At 36.5% G+C, this 25229-nt stretch overlaps 1 non-coding gene across 1 annotated transcript; it reads left to right on the top strand.

Moving 5' to 3' along the window:
* The first annotated feature begins 21269 nt into the window (after positions 1 to 21269).
* On the top strand, positions 21270 to 21376 carry LOC128290002 (small nucleolar RNA R71). Its single transcript, XR_008279642.1, has one exon. It is a non-coding gene; the product is annotated as a small nucleolar RNA R71 (small nucleolar RNA).
* The last annotated feature ends 3853 nt before the right edge of the window (positions 21377 to 25229 follow it).

The following is a 25229-nucleotide window of genomic DNA, read 5'->3' as shown; positions in this document are numbered from 1 at the left end:
CAACAAGCACAAAAAATGGATAGCCTAAAGATTGATAAACCGACTTTTCATTCAACCACTATTTTTACAAAGACCACCCCAATCACTTAAACCAACGAATGCATACTAAGTCGTAAGTCCATGTGACACGTTAGATTTGGCCATAACGTCTGGGCCGAGTTTGGGGTGTTACACTGATGGAAAATAAGCTCTATTAAGCTGAAACTGTAAGCTCTGACTAGCTGATATATCGGTAAGCGTATATGAGTTGTGGTGAGTCCATAACACATGCAGGATCTCGACCTAAACAGTAACCCTAGTGATATGTCACTCGTATCCTACGAATTCCTACTGTTCAAATGGGGCTCATAACCATCAGACTATATCAATAAGGCATTCAAATTTTAAGTAGATCATTTATTCAATTACATACATTCATTTCAAATAATTACAAGTATTTAAAAGTTCAATTCTAATTATACGAACTTACCTCGTATCGCTCGGATAGAAATTATTGACTATTTGTCTACTTTTCCTTTTCCCCGATCTAATCCCGATCTCGGCTTATCTTGATCTATATATTATCAAATTTAACACATCCAATATTCAGTCTATTCAATTTAACCTTTAATTCATATTATGGAAAATTTACACATTTGCCCTTAATATTTCACGCTTTTACAATTTAGTCCCTATCACATAAAATTGCATATTCATGCAATTAATCACAAACCCATGCTTAGTCGAATTTTAATGAAGTCCCTAGCAGCCCATATCTTTGATTTATTCACACTTTTACTCACATAATTTTACATTTTCACAAATTAATCCCTTTTTAACATTTTTGTCAAAAAATCACTTTACAAAACTAGTTTATCTATCAATAAACATTCATAATCTATCATCAACATCAAATTACTAAAAAATATAAAAATCATTAAAAATGGATCAAAATACATACTTAATTGCTTGAATTTTGCTTAGCCGAATGAAGAACCCTATTTTCTTCTTGTTCTTCTTTTATTTTCGGTTATAATATGATAATGGGAAGCTTTAATTAGCTTTGTTTTATTTATTTTATGTTTAATAATCAAATTACATAATTAACCTTTAATAATAAACCATTTAATACACCTAAAATGTGTCCATATAAGTCCACTAATGTTTCAAATAGTTTAATTACCTATTAAGGCCACCATATTTCAAAACCAAAGCCATTTGACACCTTTAACTAATAAAACACTAATTTGCATTTTATACGATTAAGTTCTTTTTACCGAATTAAGAATTCAAATGATAAAATTATTTCATGAAATTTTCACACCAACATAATATCATACTGTAGACATTGAAATAATAATAAAATAAATATTTTAACCTCGAATTTGTGCTCCCAAAACTACTATTTCAATTTGACTAAAAATGGGCCGTTCCACCTATTCCGGCAACGGATATGTGTTAGGGGTGTTACACAACAGAACAATCTTCAACCTCATCAGGAGATTTTACGGCCTTAACTATATTAAAAGTCACCTTTTCATCTTGAACTCGCATGATGAGTTCACCTTTCTGTACATGGATTATCATCTTGCTGGTTGCTAAGAAAGGCCTTTCTAAGATGATTGGTACTCCTTTATCTGCTTCAATGTAACACCCCTTGCCTGTATCCATCACCGGATTAGGGCTACGGAGCATTATCGAAGCATAATGCCATACAATGAACAATTTAATTCATAAATAAATCACAGGGTAAAACATAACAATATCAAACCAAAAACATACATACGGTCCCTTATACGAGACCTCAAGGCCCAAAACAGACATTGGAAACTATTCGAGAATAAATCGAAAACATATGAAATTTTTCAAAAAAAGTCAAAAATTTTCAAACTATAGAAGTCACACTGCCAAAAGACACACCCGTGTCTTAGGCCGTGTGGGAATTCGAAATAAGGACACACGGTCGTATCTCAGCCCGTGTCCGCACTTGTGTAACTCTCTGACTTGGGCTACATGGCCAAGCCACATGCCAGTGTGCTAGGCCGTGTACCTTTCGAAATAATCCCACACGCCTGTGTGCCAGGCCGTGTTCTAGGCCGTGTAATAGTCTAACTTGCAATCCTTTGAAAGCTACAGGGGACACACAACTGTGTCACCTAGCCATGTGTCACACACGGTTGAGACACATGCCCGTGTCTCTGCCTGTGTGGACAAAAATAGGCCATTTCCAAGCCATTTTTTTCACCCAAACTCACAATTCATGCCCAGGCCATTATCACCTAAATTCAAGCATTCAAAACTCACTTTATATATGCATATTAAAGCATTCACATCTTAGGAACTATCCATTCAACCAATATACCAAAATGGCACCTTAATTTCATTATTCAAACTTATTCAAACACCTAACCAATTCATTCACTAATTAAACCACCAATTAAAAAAATTCACTAACACATTTTTCATAATGATATTATACCAAAAGTTCATAAACAACCAATGCAAAAATGACCATTTCTCACCTAACATGATCCATACCAATTTGGCCAAAGATGCTTACTTCCAAAATACCAAAAATGAACCATTTTCAACATTATGCCACATTCATTCCATATCAACCATTAATTGCTACTGAATCATTCCCATCAACATTTCCTTACCATTATCTTAACCAACAGAACATCAATTTAACAACCACACAAAGTACCATATAATCTTAATAACATACCAACTAATTTATCAACCAAAATCACATATATACAAACCATACATAATGGCTAAATTCATTAAACAAGACACCTATACATGCCATTATAACCATGATTCAAAATATTCAAAATATACCGATATAACCGGTGGATAGTGTGATGGATCTTCGACAAGCTTCCAAACCATACGAACCTCCGATTAACTAGAATCATAAGAGAAAATTGCACAAGTAAGCATAAATTGCTTAGTAAGTTTGTAAATCATTAACATTACTTACCATTTCATTGTAAAGGTTTAAAAGAAAATAGTGAACATATACAACATTGCTTGGCACAAGCCTAAGCACCAACAAAAATTCTCAAGTATAATTAGCGTATAAATTAACCAAACTCATTATACAACAAAGGGCTTCATTAAACTTTCCATGTAAACATTCGTTCTATTATAAACATACTAAAAATCTTTAACCAATATCTTATCATACCTTTCCCAGGCTTTCATGATATTATAAGTCAATGCTTATATCGATCCTTCACTTTTTGTATACCCGTTGAACCACTAGAATAATATTAGATACACGGGAATCTCGTACACTAAGTGCCCACATGTGGTCGAAACCACTACTAACTCATATCTCATATCAATTCTCTCTCTCAAGTCATAAATGTGTCTGCTCACACAAGCTGTCAGTCAAGACAGAGCTACACGGTGTTGCTCATACAAGTTGTTAAGTAACCGCAACACAATCCGGAAACTCAGCCACCGGTAGGACGTACGAGACCAACACCCAAAACATGGCAACCCCTAATGACATTTTATTTGTATCTTATATATTCCTAAGGTTCAAACGGGATTCAAAAGTCATCGAAACTTCATTGGATATTTCTGTAGAGTCATAATATCAAGAATATAACATAACAAAAACATTTAAATCAAACAGAATTTCATGCTAATTAAATATACAAACTTACCTGATAAACCATAATTTATACATATTATTATCCCATGCTTAACACATTTTTTGGATGAATTATCCTTAGATTTGGTGAATTCGATGCTCCTAATCCTTTAATTTCATATTTTATACTTAGGAGAGCATAGGAAGGAAAAAAAAAGTGAGAAACAGGCCAAAAACAGAGAAAATGAACCCACATGGGAAATCAACACGGCCTGGACTTCCTCACACGGGTAAGCCACACGACCGTGTCCACTTGGTAGGATCGAAGTACGACTTACACGGGCAGACTACACGCCCGTGTCTATTTAACAGCCTTGATCACGGTCTGAAGCAATTGCACATGGGGGTGTTACACAAGCATGTCCCTGTTGAGCCCAAGTTTAGTCCTATTCGGAAAAGGGCACTCTTGAGGGATTTTAGGCATTCTAAAGCCTATTTAAACACCCGATGAGGCACTTAGAACGGGGACACAGAGTAGGAGGCAAGGAATTACTCAAGGGAAGCCGATTAATCCATCTCAGAAGCTGGATTCATCGTCAAGACTGAAGATCTCCCTTCAATTTCCTTCAGGAGTTTTGGGTTTTCTTTATGTTTTGTTATCTTTGAGATGTTTTCTTTCATAATTATGAACTAAAACCCCTAAATACCTAAGGGGAATGAAACCTAAGATGGATCTTGTTATTATTATCTGAATTATATGATAAATATTTGACTTGTTCTTAATTATGTGTTCTTAATTCTTATTTTAATATTCCAGGATATTGATTCAAGTTAATGCGCTTATTCAGAGGAGCAAAAGTCTCTATCTAAGAGTAAATTTGTTATAATTAAGTGGAGTTGATTGCACGCCTAGAGATAGGGTGACAAGTTTTTACCGAATTAGGGTGAAACCTAATAAGAGAGTCCATAGGTCGAGTTAATGCAACACTAGGGTGTTAATTAGAAAGAGATTTCAATTAATTAACCTGGGGTTAGACGTTATTAGTCTCGAGGGAGATAATAATATAACTTAGGGATTTCTATGGATCAAGTCAAATGAATAAATCGTCTGATTCAGAGTCAAACAAGTGAAGTCTAGGTGAATTTTTCCCTGGGTATTGTCTTAATCAATCGAATTTTCTAAAAGTATTTTCCCCAATTTTCTTTCTCTGCACCCTTAGTTTAGTTAATTAGTTTAGATAAACAAATCCCTTAATTTTTAGGCTAGATAATAAAAAGAAAGTAATTACTAGTACTCTTGGTTCCTTTGGGTTCGACAATCCGGTCTTGCTAAAGCTACACTACTGTTCGATAGGTACACTTTGTAACACCCCGAACCCGAGACCATCGCCGGTGTCGGACACGAGGGGTTAACAAGCCAAGTTCACATATTTTGCCCACCAATTTCCACTTTTCCAGTCAGGCTGGAAAACTGCGTCACCGTCGCCTTAAAAATCATATCTCGAGTTTCAAAACTCAGAAACTGGTTTTGTAAATTTTCCCTGAATTTAGACTCATATATCCATCCATGGATTTATTTCTAGAATTTTTGGTTGGGCCAATTGGTACAGTTTATTAGTTAAAATCACCCATGTTACAGGGATCGACTGCTTTGACCTTCACGCGGTATAACTTGAATATCTCTCTGTACAGGGCTTTAATACTGGTGCCGTTTGTTTCTAATGAAACTAGACTCAAAATGGAATCTGTACATATAAGGTATGACTCCTAATTCTTTCTGGATAATTTATAGTAAATTTTTAAAGTTGCGACAGGGGACCCAGAAACCGTTCTGGCCCTGTCTCACAATAGCTTTAATATCTCTTAACATGTAACTCCTATGACCATTTCGTTTCTTCCATATGAAAATAGACTCATCAAGGTTCATTTACATAGCTTATTCACTAATTAATACCATTCCTACAAATTTTGGTGATTTTTCACATTCACGTCACTGCAGCTGGCAGCATCTGTTTTAAGGTAGGTCTTACCTATTTTGTAGTCTCCATGAACCAACTAGTCTTGCCATACATAGGTTCATATATGATCATTTTAACCATACCAATGGCTGATCATGTGACCAACATTCCCATTTCCAATCCATAATCACATCATGACACCATATATATACATACAAACCACAAATAGTCTAAGTTCATGCTTCCTTTTTACGAGCCATTTTCGCATGGCCGTATACATATACATCACCACATTTTTAAACCAACAAGGGGTAGTCCTATACATGCCATTTCAAAGTTCAACCAAAAATTTATACCAAAATAGAGGCGTTGATAGTGTGGATGACTTCGACTTTATTGATCCCGAATCCGATTGCTATCGAGCGAAATCTATAAAACAGAGAGCCAAAGTAACGGGGTAAGCATTTTTATGCTTAGTAAGTCTCAAGGAATATAATCAACTCTAATTACAGCAATACATTCACATAGCCAAATGCATCATTTCATTAATACACATTCTTACTTCACACTTCATCATTACATACTTTCACAAAGTATCAATCAATTCAATTGCTGAAATTCATTAGTCGATTGAGCGAATGTTGCTCAAATATGTCGACTTTCCAATGCACATATAAACGTACCTTATTCTTTGGGCTTTTCGAGTGTACTAATTGAATTTATTACAGCAACCAACACTCACCTCCAGCCCAAGATTCTTGAATATAACCGGATATAACCATGTGCACAAATGCCTTGGTCTTAGCCGGATAGAATGACTCGCACGAATGCCTTGGTCTTAGCCCGGATGTAGCCACTAGCACAATTGCCTTGGTCTTAACCGGATATAATTTCAGCATAATTGTCTTGAGGCTTAGCCGGATATCATTCAATTTCTCATGCACACATACATCAATAATCATTGGACATACATATTTCATTTTCGTTACTAAGGCTCAAACACAATTATAATCACTAGCATAATCGCCCGGGACTTAGCCGGGTATCATTCGAATACTCATACACACATAAATCAATAATCAATACATCCATATTTCATTCCACATAATTCAAGTAAGATCACTTCTTGAGGACTTACCTCGGATGTTGTCGAACGGCTTTACGGCTATTCGATCACTTTTTCCTTCCCTTGTCCAATTGTGGCCCTCTTAGCTCTTGAGCTAATTCAAACAAATTCAATTTATTAAAACCTCATTGTGCTAGCTTATGGCGAATATGACAAGGAGTTTAAATGGTCTTATGGCCACTCTTTAGCTTGAATACACAATGGTCATGCACATTTTATACTACATCAAGCAATTCAATACAATTCATTCGAGCATCAAGGAAAAGCTAAGGCCATCAATAGGCTACCTAAGGCCGAATATACATGTCCATGTTGAGGCCAATTATGCACTTAATACCACACAAAAACAGCATGCATTTTACTAGTTAATGCATTGCATATTGTAGCTCAAAACTTATAATATAGCATCAAGCACTCATATGTGTGCTAGGCCGAATGTGCTTGCAATTTCACAATTATTCTTCAACATCTTCTTCTTTAAACAAACATATTCATCACTTACTTCATAACCAAAACATCATGTGCAAACATATATATACATATATGAGCATGGCCGAATTTCAAGGTGTCCATAGCCATCCAAAACACAAATTTTAACTAACATGAAAGAAGCATGAACCATGCTCATGAATGCATCATGGCCGAATATGACAATCATGCCCCTTTTCAACTTCAATCACGGTTAAACAAAAGAAAACTCAAAATCTTACTCAAGAGTAGACAATCCATCATTGCATGCATCATCATCAAGCTTCACACTTAGCATGCAATGGCTTTATCACCATAACAACTTTGGCCAAATACCATTTCCATGGCATAACAAAGATTTGAGCCATGGCTAACATGCACATCAAGTTAGCAACCAAAACATGCATGAAACTCCAAACAGAACCTCATACATACCTTAATCTTGATGCAAATTTAGCCAAATCTCCTTTTAGGTCTCTTCTAAACCAAGCATGAAGCAAAAATCCTCCCCCTTTTTCCTTAGTATTTTCGGCCAAGAAGTGAAAATGGATGAACAAAAATTTCTCCTCTCTTTTCCTCTACTCACGGCAACAAGGGGCATCCAAGCTCATCTTTCTCCTTTTTTTTTTTCAATTTTTTATGCTTATTTTTATTATAATACTTCCTACATAACTCACTAGCCAAACATGTTGGAAACATGTTTTCCTTGCCCATCATACCCACCTTGGCGGCCATTATAGTCAAATTTGGGAATTTGACATGCAAGGACAACATTTCCTAGTGTGCATCAATAGGCCACTTCAACATTTGCCTATCTCATTTCTAAGTTTTCTCACACAAGTCCTTTCTAGTGAAATTCACCTTTATAACACTAAATCAATCATCATAAAATGTCATACATGAGCACACACATATTATAGGTATCAAAATAAATTTTTAATTATTTTTATGCCTCGGTTTTGTGGTCCCGAAACCACATTCCGACTAGGGTCAATTTTGGGCTGTCACAACTCTCCCCCTCTTAAAAAAAAATTTTCGTCCCCGAAAATCTTACCGGTAAATAGGTTTGGATATCGCTCTTTCATAGAGTTCTCGGTCTCCCAAGTAGCTTCTTCTATCCCGTGCTTGAGCCATAACACTTTCACTAGCGGAACCCGCTTGTTTCCCAACTCTTTCACTTCTCGTAATAGGATACGAATCGGTTCTTCCTCATAACTCATATTAGCTTGAATTTCAATTTCTGATGGACTAATCACGTGCGATGGATCGGATCTATAGCGTCGAAGCATCGAAAGCGTGAAAGACATCGTGAACCTTTTGAGTTCAGGGGCAAAATCAAACGATATGCCACTGGACCGACTCGCTCGGATATCTCATATGGCCCAATGAACCTCGGGCTCAGCTTGCCCTTACGGCCGAATCGAGTATCTTTTTCCAAGCGATACCTTGAGAAACACTTTATCACCCACGATACTCGATATCCTTACGCTTGGATCCGCGCACGACTTCGACGATCGGAGGCTATCTTCAGACTTTCACGGATTACTTTCACTCTCTGTTCAGCATCTCTAATCAAATCCACCCCGAAAATCTTACTTTCACCAAGCTCAGTCCAAAACAATGGTGTACGGCATTTACGACCGTACAAGGCCTCGTAGGGTGCCGTCTTAATACTTGATTGAAAGCTGTTGTTGTAAGCGAATTCAATCAACGGCAAATACCGTTCCCATGAACCACTAAACTTGAGGACGCAACATCTTAACATATCCTCAAGTATCTGAATTATCCGCTCGGATTGACCATCGGTTTGGGGGTGAAAGGCGGTGCTGAAATGCAACTTGGTACCCAAAGCTTCTTGCAACTTTTTCCAAAATCGCGAGGTAAATCTCGGATCTCTATCCGACACGATGGAAATAGGCACCCCGTGTAATCTCACAATCTGAGAAACGTACAATTCGGCTAATTTGTCCATTGAAAAATCCGTACGTACGGGGACAAAGTGAGCAGACTTAGTCAATCGATCTACCACGACCCAAACCGCATCCTTCTTACTTGCTGACAATGGCAGTCCGGATACAAAGTCCATTGTGACTCGATCCCATTTCCACTCGGGTATTGTGATTGGCTGAAGTAATCCTGAAGGCACTTGATGTTCCGCTTTCACTTGTTGACATATTAAACATCTCGAAACAAAGTCGGAGATGTCTCGCTTCATACCATGCCACCAAAACCGACGCTTCAAATCATTGTACATCTTCGTACTCCCCGGGTGGATTGCCATTCGGCTACAATGGGCTTCATTCAGAATTATCGAAATGAGTTCCGAATTCTTTGGAACACACAGACGAATTTTGAACCTCAAACAATCGTCATCATCGATTTGAAATTCGAGTCCTTGTTCGAACACACTCAAACCCATTTTGCGACCAACTCGTCGTCGACTTTCTGAGCTTCTCGAATTTGATGTATCAACAGTGGTTTGGCTTTCAATTCAGCTACTAACACACTGTCGAATCGAACAGACAAGTGCACATTCATCGCTCGTAAAGTGAATAATGATTTACGACTCAAGGTATCCGCAACCACATTCGCCTTTCCCGGGTGATAGTTAATGATCAGCTCATAATCCTTTAACAGCTCGAGCCAACGTCTTTGTCGCAGATTTAAGTCTCTTTGGGTCATCAAATATTTGAGACTTTTGTGATCCGAGTACACATGGCACCTTTCACCAAATAAGTAATGTCGCCAAATCTTTAAGGCGAATACGATGGCGGCCAATTCGAGATCATGGGTCGGATAATTTTTCTCATGTGGCTTTAATTGCCTCGACGCATAGGCCACAAGTCGACCTTCTTGCATCAATACACAACCTAACCCAAGTAGGAGGCGTCGCTATAGATGACAAACTCTTTCTTGGGACTCGGGTTGCACTAGAATTGGGGCTTCGGTCAAATAAGTTTTCAGTTGATCGAAACTTTTCGACATTTCTCCGTCCATTTGAACTTAACATCCTTTTGGAGTAAGCCGTCATCGGCGTGGCTATCGTTGAGAAACCTTTACAAATCGTCGGTAATAACAAGCAAGCCCCAAAAGCTTGAACCTCAGTAATATTTCTGAGGCTTCCAATTAAGTATGGCTGAAATTTTATTGAATCGACTCGAATACCGATCTGAGATACCACATGACCCAAGAAGCTAACCTCTCTTAACCGAACTCACACTTCTGAACTTAGCATATAATTGCTTATCTCGTAAAATTTGCAGCACTAACCTCGGTGTTCAAGCATGTTCGGTCTCATTTCTTGAATAGACCAAGATGTCATCAATGAACACGACTACGAATCGATCCAAATATGGTCGAAGATCCGATTCATTAAATCCATAAATACCGTAGGGGCATTAGTGAGCCCAAACGGCATCACTAGGAACTCATAGTGATCATATCTCGTTCTGAAGGCAGTCTTGGGTACGTCCGAATCTCGGATTCGCAATTGATAATAGCCCGATCTCAAATCTATTTTGAGAACACCGAGGCTCCTTGAGTTGATCGAACAAGTCATCGATACGTGGTAACGGATATTTGTTCTTTATCGTCGCTTTATTAAGCTGACGATAGTCGATGCACAGCCGCATGGTTCCATCCTTCTTTTTCACGAACAACACTGGCGCACCCCAAGGCGAAAAACTCGGGCGAGCAAAACCTCTATCCACCAATTCTTGCAACTGAGCTTTCAACTCCTTTAATTCGGTTGGTGCCATACGATACGGAGCTATCGAAATTGGAGTGGTACCAGGTACCAATTCGATGCCAAATTCTATTTCTCGAACAGGTGGTAAACCCGGCAACTCTTCGGGGAAAACATCCGGGTATTCACAAACCACGGGCACAGATTCGGGTTTCTTTTCTGATTCCTTGTCATCGAGCACGTACGCAAGGTACGCTTCGCACCCTTTTCTTACATATTTCTGGGCCAACATCGGCGATATTACGGTGGCAACCCTTTAAGTCCGTAGACTCAACCCGAATTATCTTGTTATTCGCGCTCCTCAAATCGATAGTCTTGCTCTTGCAATTTACAACCGCATCGTGCATGGTCAACCAATCCAAACCAAGAATAACGTTGAACTCATCGAACGGCAAAAGCATCAAGTCCGCCGGAAAACAAGAACCTCGGAACACTAGGGACCTTTCTTGCACACTTTGTTGACAAGCACGTAATGACCCAAGGGTTTGACACCGAATTACAAACTCGATGAGACTCAATAGGCAAAGTCTTCTTTGGATGCTAAGGTTTCACATATATATGAATGAGTAGAACCAGGTCAATCAAAGCAATCACATTTGTATTGAAAAGAGTGAAAGTACCGGTAATGACATCCGGAGAGGCAGCATCCTCGGCGTGCGTGCAGATGGCATAAGTCCTAGCAGAGCACGAGCCTCGGATCGATGGTAGCATCTCTAGATCCTCTCGACCGCCACCGACATTGCCCATATTTCTAGGTGGCCTACCTCGGCGATGGTAGCACCGGGTTTCCACTCTGACTTACATTCTGTTCATGCATCCTCGGGCAATCCTTCATAAAGTGGTCGGCTGATCCACACTTATAACAGGAGCGATCACGAAACCAACAGCTCCCCGAATGCCATTTGCCACAATGTAGACACTCCGCCCTTTCTCGGCGATCATTTCCACCACTGGCGATCGAAGTGACTCGTGTGGTCACAGGGGGTCGATCACGTCCTCGTCTAGAAAAGCCCGATACGCCTTTAGACCGGCTCACATCATCTCGAAATCTCTTCGATGCTTGTTGAAGAGACTTTCTCGAAGACCTCTTCGAATTCTCCGGTTCCACATCACTTTTGTTTCTCCTTTCTATGCTCTTGACTTTACAAGCTCGCTCAACAAGTACTACGAACTCTCGTATCTCGAGAATGCCAACGAACATCCTTATATCATCATTCAGCCCATCCTCGAAGCGTTTACACATAATGGCTTGGACGAAATGCATTCTCGCGTCTGGCTAAGCCTCACAAATTTTCGTTCGTAGTCGATAATCGACATAGAACCTTGCTTAAGATCAAGGAATTCCTTCGCTTTTGGTCGATGAATCTCGACTAATATACTTTTTGAACTCGGTTTGAAAGAATTCCCAAGTCACTTGCTCTCTAGGTACCACGAAGTCGAGTACTCCACCAATAGTAGGCGGACTCACGTAGCAAGGAGATGGTACACTTTAAGCACTCATCGGTGTACAGGATAGCTCATCGAGCACCGGATAGTGTTATCCAACCAAAATTCAGCTCGCTTGGCATCATCATCATCCGTAGCCTTAAATTCAGTGGCCCCATGTTTTGAATCCTATCGATTGGGGCTTACTTGACCTTATTTGGTCAGTCACGGAGGTATTGTAGGTCTTGGGGTTGCATTTGTCGGGAATGGAGGTTGTGGAACAGTAGTGTTAGTTCGAATGTATTGATTAAACCATTCGTTCATCACACTATAAAAGGCTTGCCTAGCCTCATCATTCGGATTGCTGGCCATAGGTTGAGAGTCCGCTGGCGCTGTCCCTTGCGCTGAGCAAAGCGCTACACTCTCCACATCATCAGCTATCGCTTCGGTTGGGATCGGGATCCATTGCTATAAACAAACACAAAGTCAAATTGTCAGAAATCACCACACTATCGATTCATCATTTAATGGCATGTATAGCTAGACCCCAAACACATCACGGTAGTCCTAGAATCGACTAAACCGTGGCTCTGACACCAAAAAAATTGTAACACCCAGAACCCGAGACCATCGCCGGTGTCGGACACGAGGGGTTAACAAGCCAAGTTCACATATTTTGCCCACCAATTTCCACTTTTCCAGTCAGGCTGGAAAACTGCGTCACCGTCGCCTTAAAAATCATATCTCGAGTTTCAAAACTCAGAAACTGGTTTTGTAAATTTTCCCTGAATTTAGACTCATATATCCATCCATGGATTTATTTCTAGAATTTTTGGTCAGGCCAATTGGTACAGTTTATTAGTTAAAATCACCCATGTTACAGGGATCGACTGCTTTGACCATCGCGCGGTATAACTTGAATATCTCTCTGTACAGGGCTTTAATACTGGTGCCGTTTGTTTCTAATGAAACTAGACTCAAAATGGAATCTGTAAATATAAGGTATGACTCCTAATTCTTTCTGGATAATTTATAGTAAATTTTTAAAGTTGCGACAGGGGACCCAGAAACCGTTCTGGCCCTGTCTCACAATAGCTTTAATATCTCTTAACATGTAACTCCTATGACCATTTCGTTTCTTCCATATGAAAATAGACTCATCAAGGTTCATTTACATAGCTTATTCACTAATTAATACCATTCCTACAAATTTTGGTGATTTTTCACATTCACGTCGCTGCAGCTGGCAGCATCTGTTTTTAAGGTAGGTCTTACCTATTTTGTAGTCTCCATGAACCAACTAGTCTTGCCATACATAGGTTCATATATGATCATTTTAACCATACCAATGGCTGATCATGTGACCAACATTCCCATTTCCAATCCATAATCACATCATGACACCATATATATACATACAAACCACAAATAGTCTAAGTTCATGCTTCCTTTTTACGAGCCATTTTCGCATGGCCGTATACATATACATCACCACATTTTTAAACCAACAAGGGTAGTCCTATACATGCCATTTCAAAGTTCAACCAAAATTTATACCAAAATAGAGGCGTTGATAGTGTGGATGACTTGACTTTATTGATCCCGAATCCGATTGCTATCGGCGAAATCTATAAAACAGAGAGCCAAAGTAACGGGTAAGCATTTTTATGCTTAGTAAGTCTCAAGGAATATAATCAACTCTAATTACAGCAATACATTCACATAGCCAAATGCATCATTTCATTAATACACATTCTTACTTCACACTTCATCATTACATACTTTCACAAAGTATCAATCAATTCAATTGCTGAAATTCATTAGTCGATTGAGCGAATGTTGCTCAAACATGTCGACTTTCCAATGCACATATAAACGTACCTTATTCTTTGGGCTTTTCGAGTGTACTAATTGAATTTATTACAGCAACCAACACTCACCTCCAGCCCAAGATTCTTCGGAATATAACCGGATATAACCATGTGCACAAATGCTTTCGGGTCTTAGCCAGGATAGAATGACTCGCACGAATGCCTTCGGGTCTTAGCCCGGATGTAGTCACTAGCACAATTGCCTTGGTCTTAACCGGATATAATTTCAGCATAATTGTCTTCGGGCTTAGCTCGGATATCATTCAATTTCTCATGCACACATACATCAATAATCATTGGACATACATATTTCATTTTAGTTACTAAGGCTCAAACACAATTATAATCACTAGCATAATCACCTTCGGGACTTAGCCCGGGTATCATTCGAATACTCATACACACATAAATCAATAATCAATACATCCATATTTCATTCCACATAATTCAAGTAAGATCACTTCTTGAGGACTTACCTCGGATGTTGTCGAACGGCTTTTACGGCTATTCGATCACTTTTCCTTCCCTTGTCCAATTGTGGCCCTCTTAGCTCTTGAGCTAATTCAAACAAATTCAATTTATTAAAACCTCATTGTGCTAGCTTATGGCCTAATATGACAAGGAGTTTAAATGGTCATATGGCCACTCTTTAGCTTGAATACACAATGGTCATGCACATTTTATACTACATCAAGCAATTCAATACAATTCATTCGAGCATCAAGGAAAAGCTAAGGCCATCAATAGGCTACCTAAGGCCGAATATACATGTCCATGTTGAGGCCAATTATGCACTTAATACCACACAAAAACAGCATGCATTTTACTAGTTAATGCATTGCATATTGTAGCTCAAAACTTATAATATAGCATCAAGCACTCATATGTGTGCTAGGCCGAATGTGCTTGCAATTTCACAATTATTCTTCAACATCTTCTTCTTTAAACAAACATATTCATCACTTACTTCATAACCAAAACATCATGTGCAAACATATATATACATATATGAGCATGGCTGAATTTCAAGGTGTCCATAGCCATCCAAAACACAAATTTTAACTAACATGCAAGAAGCATGAACCATGCTCATGAATGCATCATGGCGAATATGACAATCATGCCCTTTTCAACTTCAATCATGGTTAAACAAAAGAAAACTCAAAATCTTACTCAAGAGTAGACAATCCATCATTGCATGCATCATCATCAAGCTTCACACTTAGCATGCAATGGCTTTATCACCATAACAACTTTGGCCAAATACCATTTCCATGGCATAACAAAGATTTGAGCCATGGCTAACATGCACATCAAGTTAGCAACCAAAACATGCATGAAACTCCTAACACAACCTCATACATACCTTAATCTTGATGCAAATTTAGCCAAATCTCCTTCTAGGTCTCTTCTAAACCAAGCATGAAGCAAAATTCCTCCCCCTTTTTCCTTAGTAATTTCGGCCAAGAAGTGAAAATGGATGAACAAAAATTTCTCCTCTCTTTTCCTCTACTCACGGCAACAAGGGGCATCCAAGCTCATCTTTCTCCTTTTTTTTTCATTTTTATGCTTATTTTATTATAATACTTCCTACATAACTCACTAGCCAAACATGTTGGAAACATGTTTTCCTTGCCCATCATACCCACCTTGGCGGCCATTATAGTCAAATTTGGGGAATTTGACATGCAAGGACAACATTTCCTAGTGTGCATCAATAGGCCACTTCAACATTTGCCTATCTCATTTCTAAGTTTTCTCACACAAGTCCTTTCTAGTGAAATTCACCTTTATAACACTAAATCAATCATCATAAAATGTCATACATGAGCACACACATATTATAGGTATCAAAATAAATTTTTAATTATTTTTATGCCTCGGTTTTGTGGTCCCGAAACCACATTCCGACTAGGGTCAATTTTGGGCTGTCACACACTTGCCTTCATCGTGATAATAGTTGGCTTCAAGAACGATCATTTATAAATTATTTAAAACTTATCGCAAATATCACGAATCATTACCTCAAACACGTACGGAGAAAAACGATCAATTAATCCAATACTTTTGCTTTTCCCTGATCTAAATCCGCATGTTGATTTTTTTGATCTATCTAATCAAATTTAACTCACTTAAAATTCATTCTATTGAATTTAATCCAAAATCATGTTTTGGAAAAATTACACTTTTTCCCCTTAAATTTTAAATTCAATACAATTTAGTCCCTAACTCATAAAAATGCAAATTCTTGCAATTTAATCCATACCCATACTAGCTGAATATTAACTTAGTCTATACCAATCCCTACGTTTCCTTTATTTCACAATTTAACCATGAATAATTTTTTATTTTTCAATTTAATCCCTAAGTGACAAATTTATCAAAATTTCCTTTGCAAAAGTAGCTCAACTATAACCAAACTTTCATTTTCATCCATCAAGCATAAAAAACAACTAAAAAACATGCATGGTAAAACCCTATACTTTTAATAGTTTTGCAAATTAGTCCCTAGGATAGATAGATTAAGCTACAACGACTCCAAAAACATAAAAATCATTAAAAACCGAACAAAAATGCACTTACATGCACTAGGGAATATTGGCCGAATGCTTGGTGTTCTCTAATGGCTTCTTTATTGCTATATTGGGTTGGAGAATGAAGAAGAAAAGATGATACTTTTCTTTTTCTTACTTTAGTTTTAGTTTATTTTAGTAATTACCAATTTACTCTTACTTATACATTAAAACATACAAAAATAATGTCCATCATTGTCCACCATTAATATTAATGGTCTAATTACCACTTAAGGCTACTCACATTCAAATTCCATATTAAATTGACACCTTCTCTAATAGAATACAAGTTTTACACTTTATGCAATTTAATCCTTTTTATCAAATTAAACATGCAAACAATAAAATTTCTTCACGAAACTTTTATACGACACTACTAACATGCTGTAGACATTAAAATAATAATAAAATAAATTTTTTGACGGCAAATTTGTGGTCCTGAAACCACTGTTCTGATTTCACTGAAAACGGGCTGTTACATTCAAAATATAAGATAATAAAGTAAATAGTAAATATGATTTGATCAGCATGTACCAAGACATCCTTGATCTTTTCTTCTGGGTATGCCAAAGAACAATTCGCCAGTTGGAGTGTAATTATAGCTGGTCTGGCCTTACCAATACTTAATCGTCTAAACATAAATGTAGGCATCAAATTGATACTCGATCCCAATTCGCACAAAGCCTTACCACAATAGGATTCTCCAATATTGCAAGGTATGGTGAAACTATTGGGAAATGTGCCCATATTGTAGTAAACATGTAACTGTTTTCTATTTATTTGAACAATGAATAAATAAATAAAGTTAATTTCACATTTCACTACTATGTCTTTTGTATTTATTTCTTTTATATTTTGCATGCATATTAAAATTGTGACAAACAAATATTAGCTCATTGATTGTCTAAAGTTCAAACTGAAGATAATTGACATTGTAAAAAAAAAATTTACATTGCAAGAAAGATGACTTACTTCAGTAGATAATCTAAATGAGTTTGTAATCCCATAAAAGAATCAAAGTGAGCATCTAATTCAAATACTGAGAAGGATTATTATGTCGTATACAATTCCAATTGGGGATATGGCTAATCTTGGCTATCGGAGTAGTTAACTCTAGGAGTAGAGAAATAGATGCACTCATTGGTAGAATGATACATTGGACTGGACCCAAGATGAATTAATCCTGAATCAGTTTGTGAATTAATTCACTTGTGACGTTCATGGTGTGATTTAACTAAATCCTGAGTTAGTCACTGACCATGTGTATGCAACTCATGTGCTTTGATATAAGTGGAGGCTTATACTTTAAAGACGATCGAGCCCATAGCCAGTATGTTGGGTACATGACTTGTATATGGCATGGATTTATTAGCAACATTTTATTGCTCAATTAAAGAGTTAATGATATCCTTTCATTGGCATTGTGTGGATTGATAAATATGGAATGTGGTCACGAGTTGCTTGTTCTCGAACGATCAATTTATGATAGTCATTTGTTGACAGTGATCATATTAATCATTAAGAAGACACAATGGTGGCAATGAGATAAAATAAGATTGTATTGAGTGAACAGATTTGACTCAAAGGAATCAAGGATATCATATGAGGGTAACACACACATGACGAGGTCATTAGAGAAATCAGTTGGGTGAATTGCTTTTGTAAAGAGTATACAATAAGGAGGTTTCAGTTATGGTAATTCTTGTGGACTGACTCCTTGATTAAGTAATTGCAAATTAAGAACGATGCTTCTTGACATAATTGCAATCACTAGACCCTAAATGTATATGCCCGATTGGTCCCACCGCTAGCTCAACAAAAGCTCGATCAAACTCAATTTGAATCAGAAGAAAATTGTACAACTTTGAGAATAATTTAATTGTGTCAATTTATTCGATGTAGAATTAAATTATGTGGTCGTGAGAATTATTCAAATAGAGAATTTGATTAAATAATTTTCTTGAAAAATTAATTTGAAAAATCTAAGTGATTTTTGGAAAAAATATTTTTGATAAGTAAAATTAAATTAATCAAATCAATTAAATTAATATGATATTTTTGGAAGTTAATTTTCAAGACAGACAATTGGCCCAATGGGTAATTGAATTTGAAAACTAGACCTAATATCGTGAATTGGGCCTGGGAGCCCAAAATAAAGACCAAGACCCAAAAACTGGTTGAACTGGGCCCGGTATGTAAAATCGGGCCGATGGTCCAACCGGTGGCTAGATCAGACCAATCGGGTCGTCTTTGACCTATATCGAACCAATAGCAGCCGAACCAACTCAGGATGCCATAAGGGTGTTGCACCTGCATCACCAGACACGGCGGTGCCGGCGGTTTTGACGGCGGCATCCTGGTGGTTGACGGCGGTTGGTCATCGGTAGTTGAGCAATGGAAGAGTTACATTCCTACTGGGACTCTTCCAGAGAATTTAATTTCAGATTAATTATTCCAAAAATAATATTATTTTAATAGTTTAATAGTAAATTTAATTTAATACTTATCTTAATTGTATTTTATTAATTTAATACTAAAGTGATTATCTTAATATTAAATTTAATTTAATCTTTATCTTGATAAACATTCTATTATTTTAATAAGATTTACTATTAAATTTAATCTAATATTTAAAATAATATTATTTTAATAGTTTAATAGTAAATTTAATTTAATACTTATCTTAATTGTATTTTATTAATTTAATACTAAAGTGATTATCTTAATATTAAATTTAATTTAATATTTATCTTGATAAACATTCTATTATTTTAATAAGATTTACTATTAAATTTAATATTAAAGTGATTAAGTTTAATCATAGTTAAACTCTCTAAACTCTCCCTATATAAAGGGAGCCTTGGGTCATTATTTGACACACAATTGGATTCAAGAGAAAGTTGTAGAGAGAAAATTCTCTGAAGAGATTATTCTAGAAAATTTCTAGAGATATTTTTCTGATTTACGACTTGACCTAAAAGTTTTAAAAAATTACAAAATTACCCTACTAGTAATTTTTGTGAAAAATTTTCTGATTCGAAGCGAGGCCACACTCAGTAGACGTGAGCTTAAGGGTAGCAGAGAAGATAACTTAGTCGAAGTGCTCATCCTAAACGAATCGAAAATGTACAATTTTGATTAAGTGTTTATTACTTTAAATATCACAACCAAGATTTTGTTGTGGAAAAAAAATTAAAATTCTGGTGTTTCCTATAAATTTATTTTCCCCTACGTTTTCCGAACCCATTTTCCCAACAGAAACTTCCTAAATCCTTCAACTTAGGAGACAACTTGTTCTGGAAAAATAGGCTACATTCTGTAGTCAAGGCTACAATTTCTAATTCCCTAAGCTTTCTTTTCTTAGACAGAAATTCCTTCATAGCTTTTGCATAGTTTGACATTTTCTCCAAAGCTTCCACCAACAGAATGTTGATATGTAGTTGTTTCAATACATCCAACATTCTCTTAAATTAAGTATCATGTTTTTTCTTATGTTGCTGGAGTCTTTGAGGGTATGGAGGTTGTGGAAATTTGGCTTGGACTAGACAGCTCTTCCGAGGTAATATATCTGTATGTAACAAAGGAATTAGCTTATTAGAATTCACTAGTTTAGATTTTACCTCTTCAGAATTTGTAGAGTCTGGCTTCTCTGGTGTAGGAATTTCAACTGTTGGTTATTTTTTCTCTTTCTTGGGAGGTTTATCTTCAACCTCAATTTCCTTGGATTCGAAAGTCTTTCCACTTCGTAAAGTGACCGTTTGCAATTCTCCTTACCCGATTTTCTTAGGTTCTCCATGTCATTGGGCAAAGCTCCTTGTTGTCAAATTCAAAATTCATTGGCTAACTGCCCTATCTGGTTCTCCAAATTTCTCAATGTTGCATCATTCTTCTCCATGTATGCTTTTAATAAGTTCTTAAGATTATTAGAAGACTCAACTGGTAGAAGATTTTCTATGTTTCTTGGTACAACACCTTGGGGCTTGCTTTTAAGCCCATTAGCTAATTTTCCCACTTGATTTTCTAGGTTCTCCAATGTTGTTGCTTAGCCTTGAATCAAGGCATCTTTTTTAACAATGAATGCCTTCAATAAATTCTCCAAATTATTAGAAGGTTCTCCTTTTGGTGGTTTTTGAACTTGTTGATTGAAACCAAGAGGTTGATTTGCTCTATGCTGCATATAGTTGTTCTTCGATCCACCTCCTTGATAGTGGATTGGTGGCTAAGCTGCAACATAATTTAAACAGTTAGTAGTAAACTGTTTCAACATTGAAGAGATAGAAGATAGCTGAGCTAAGAGTGAAGTAAGGGCATCTACTTCATGTACTCCAGCTACTCGTCTTCCTAAAGTTTCTTGATTTGTCGGCCATTGGTAATTGTTACTAGCTATTCTCTCGATGATTTCATAAGCCTCATTCTAAAACTTTGATAAGAGAGCACCATTCACAGTAGCATCTAACACTAGCCTTGTGTGTGCATTGAGACCATTATAAAATGTCTCTAACTGGATACAATATGGAATCCCATGATGAGGACATATATGAAGTAACTCATTGAATCTGTCTCACGCCTCGTATATAGACTCATCATCCATCTGCTAAAAAGTGGTGATCTTATTCCACAACTTAGCATTTTTGCTAGGTGGAAAATAATTTACCAGGAAGTGTTCAACTAATTCTTGCCAAGTAGAAATTGAGTTGGATGACAACAAATCAAGCCATGCTCGTGCTCAATCTCACAACGAGTATGGAAACAACTTCAACCTCAGTGTGTCTTTAGTTACACCAGCCATCTTGAAGTAACCATTCACGTCCATAAACACACAATTGTGAAATCGTGGATCTCCTTTGGGCATTCCATTAAATTGGTCTATTTTTTGAAGCATCTAAAACTTCACAGGCATCAATTCAAATTGTGATGCCTAAATCTCTAGTCTCCTAATTCTCAGATTTAACTCATTAAGACATGGCATAGCATACTGCCTTATAGCTCGATCCCTATCACCGGTAATAAGGATTGGATTACGAGCATTAACAACTCTATTCCCTGAAATTTGTTTTGATTTTCAAGGTCTATTTCGACTGCTTGTCTCTGGGCTAATCTTTCTCATTTTCTTTTTCTAGATGCCCATTTGATTTTAGGGTCTATAGGGAGTAAATCGATGATTTGATCTATGCTCATGAAGACCTAAAAAGAAAATCACAAAAATAAAGAATAAAGAAGAAAAAAATAATTAAATAAGAAAAAATGAAAATAATTAATAAACCAAATTGTAAGAAATAATTTCACAAAAAATGATTAAGGGAACAATTTCCAGCAATGGTGCCAAAAACTTGTAATGCGTGGTTTGTGTAATGTTCACAATCGTTATCAGTAATAAGTACAAGAGTTATTGTCTCCATAGGAACTATATGTGTTAATCAATATTTTGTAAAATTAATGTTAACAATTTGGTAAGAAAAACACAATAGTTTTGATTGGTTGATGTTAAGTAAAAATAACTATCTAGATGCAAAATGATCCCTAAATGAAATGTATGCAATAAAATGAATGAGATGGATTTAACAACATAATTCAAAAGATTTCAGCAACAACATGAATAGACTAGAATAATCACATCAATTAACTACATTTTCATCATGTTAATAATGTCTCAGAAGATATTCCATGGCAACTTGATCTTTCATGAGTCTGAAACCAATATTAAGTCCTTTCAGAAACTTTTACTTAGAAAAAACATATATTTTACTAATCATATTCAACTAAAGGTTTCTTAGAATTCATGTAAAGTAACAGGGGCGGGTAAGGTTTGAAACAATTTAATCACATAAACCTAAAAACTATGCAAAATAATAGAGCTCGTTAAATTTATTATGAACCTTTAATGTAGTTGGGTTAGGATCTAAATTAAACATGCACTTCTCAACTATTGTGTCCATTAGCTGTCGTTTGGTTAGGATTTCTTCGATAATTCTAATGCATCCAATCACATATGAATAAAATACATGCTTGAATTTAATTGAAAACATGATCGACTGAGGCACAGAATTAACACCCCTAACCTGTATCCGTCGCCAGAATATGGTTACGAGACATTACCGAGTAACACACCTCATTCACATATATTTTCATATTCATAATCAAAATCCATTCAAAACATTCACAATATCCCTTGTAAGGCTTTACGAGACCTTAAAACATGCTTAGAAGTGGTTCGGGACTAAACCACTAACATTTGTAAACTTTGGGAAACATAGAAAATTTTCTTCGATTTCAGGGTCACACGCCTGTCTGAACAGGTCGTGTGCCTCACATGGCTATCAGACACACCTGTGTCATAGACCGTGTAAAAATAGGGCATACATACTAACTTGTACCATACGGCTGAGGACACGTCCATTTGCCATGGCTGTGGTAAAACTAGTGAGGTTACTGACTTGGGTCACATGGCTGACCACACGCGCATGTGCCAGCCCGTGTGCCATACACGACCATTAGACACGCCCGTGTGTCTAGGCTGTGTCAAAAACGTAGGGTATCCTGACTTAATTCGAAAGGATACCCAGGGGACACACGACCGTGTAACATGACAGTGTGTCGCACATGGCTGAGACACACGCTCGTGTCTCTACCCGTGTGGACAAAAATAGGCCATTTGTAAAGCCAATTTGCTACCCTTTCTCATGCACACCTAACCATCAAAATGGTATCATTTCAATAAGAGTATGCCCAAAGATCAATCATGAGATGGTTGTAATAACATACTTGATTTACCATGTTTATTAATATAAGGCATTGCCATTATTGTTTCATTTTCTTTTCTGTGTGTATAAATAAACTATTTTATAATAATGTCATGAGAATAATATGATTATTCTTAAAAGATCCTTAGTCAAGTATTATTGTTGACTAGGACAATAATAATGCATTAAGACTAACATGTAGTTGATTGATGATAAAGAGTTGTCATTGATATGGAGTGTCAGAATCAATGCATGAATATGTGTGTTAGAGAGCAACATATTGGACTGACCCGCTATGAGTATGTTTCTTAGATTATTATATAATTGTCACAACATTACTTATAGTGATTGATATGTATATGATCCTCAGATTTGAGATCATCATTATCCCAACATCGAGAGCTGTATATTTTGATATAGTCAAACGTACACCGTAACTGGTTGTTTTATAAAGGCTGATGTTGGATATACCACAATCTATGTAGAGGGATATGGTTGATAAATATAGGATAAGTCCCTTCTACATAATGGGAGTAATATCTTAGGCCACTTGATTGAGTTAGATTAGAAATGCATGGTCATGCTCAAATAAGTTGATATGAGATGTCATACTTATTTGTGTATCATAGTCTGCTCAAGGTATCAAGAAACATGGGATGGACTATGCAAGTGTGACTATTCCATGACTTGTGTCCATTCCAGAGATAAAGGACTTAAGGATTAATGCATGAAAGGTTAATCACAAAAGGTTATGTCGAATCATTACTTCTTGTAACTTAGGTAGCAATGATGCATTGATAGATGCCACTCATTGCTTGTAACATTAGAATCGTTCTAGTATTACTGCTAACGTTACAAGAACCTACAGGGTCACACCCTATAGTTGAAATGAACGGAATAAAACATAGTTGGTATTGTGTTTAGTTGTCACATGAATTAAATTAATTATAGAATTAATTTAATTGGGCAATCAAATATCGAACATATTATATGTACAAGGATGTTGTACACATAAGGAGAACATAATTCTATTAATATATGAATTTGGTTCAGTATATAAATTTAAACAAATATAGTTTATCGAAATCTTTATTATAATTAATGTAATTATAATTTTCGATTAAAACTTTATGATATTTATTTATTTTAATTATGATTATTATGTTCGGATTAAAATTTAATAAATTAAGAATTCATTATATACATACCAATTATAAGGGAGTTATATATAAAAAGGGAGAAAAACCCTAAAAAGTTAATATATATACAAACCCGAAGCTTTGCTACTAGGTCTAGCACCGTCAAGCAAAATATCTCTGAAAATAGTTTTGGGGATTTCCTCCGTTCATTGTCAAGTGGGTGGATTACGTAGAGGTTGGGATCATAAATATTACGGCTTGGATTCGAAAGAAAAACAATATTTTTATTGTCGAGGCTTCACTGTCTACTCAGATTGAAGTTTTGGTAATTGCGAAACCTTTTTCACCCCGATTCGTTCCTCGCACATGGATCCATGGTTTGGATCGCCGGAATATATATTTTTTTCCGCTATGCCATACGGGTACCGATGTTCCAACAATTTCAATACATCTATCATCAACCAAATCATTCTTCTCAAACATACCAATTCATCATCTATAAATCATACCAAAATATACCATTTCTCAAGCATTAATATATCAACTAATAAATAACCAAATGAGCAACCACTTAGTCATACCAATAACCATGGAAAAC

This window comes from Gossypium arboreum, chromosome 2, assembly GCF_025698485.1.
Source record: "Gossypium arboreum isolate Shixiya-1 chromosome 2, ASM2569848v2, whole genome shotgun sequence".
In the NCBI taxonomy this organism is placed as follows: domain Eukaryota; kingdom Viridiplantae; phylum Streptophyta; class Magnoliopsida; order Malvales; family Malvaceae; genus Gossypium; species Gossypium arboreum.
This window is presented reverse-complemented; position numbering and strand designations above follow the sequence as displayed.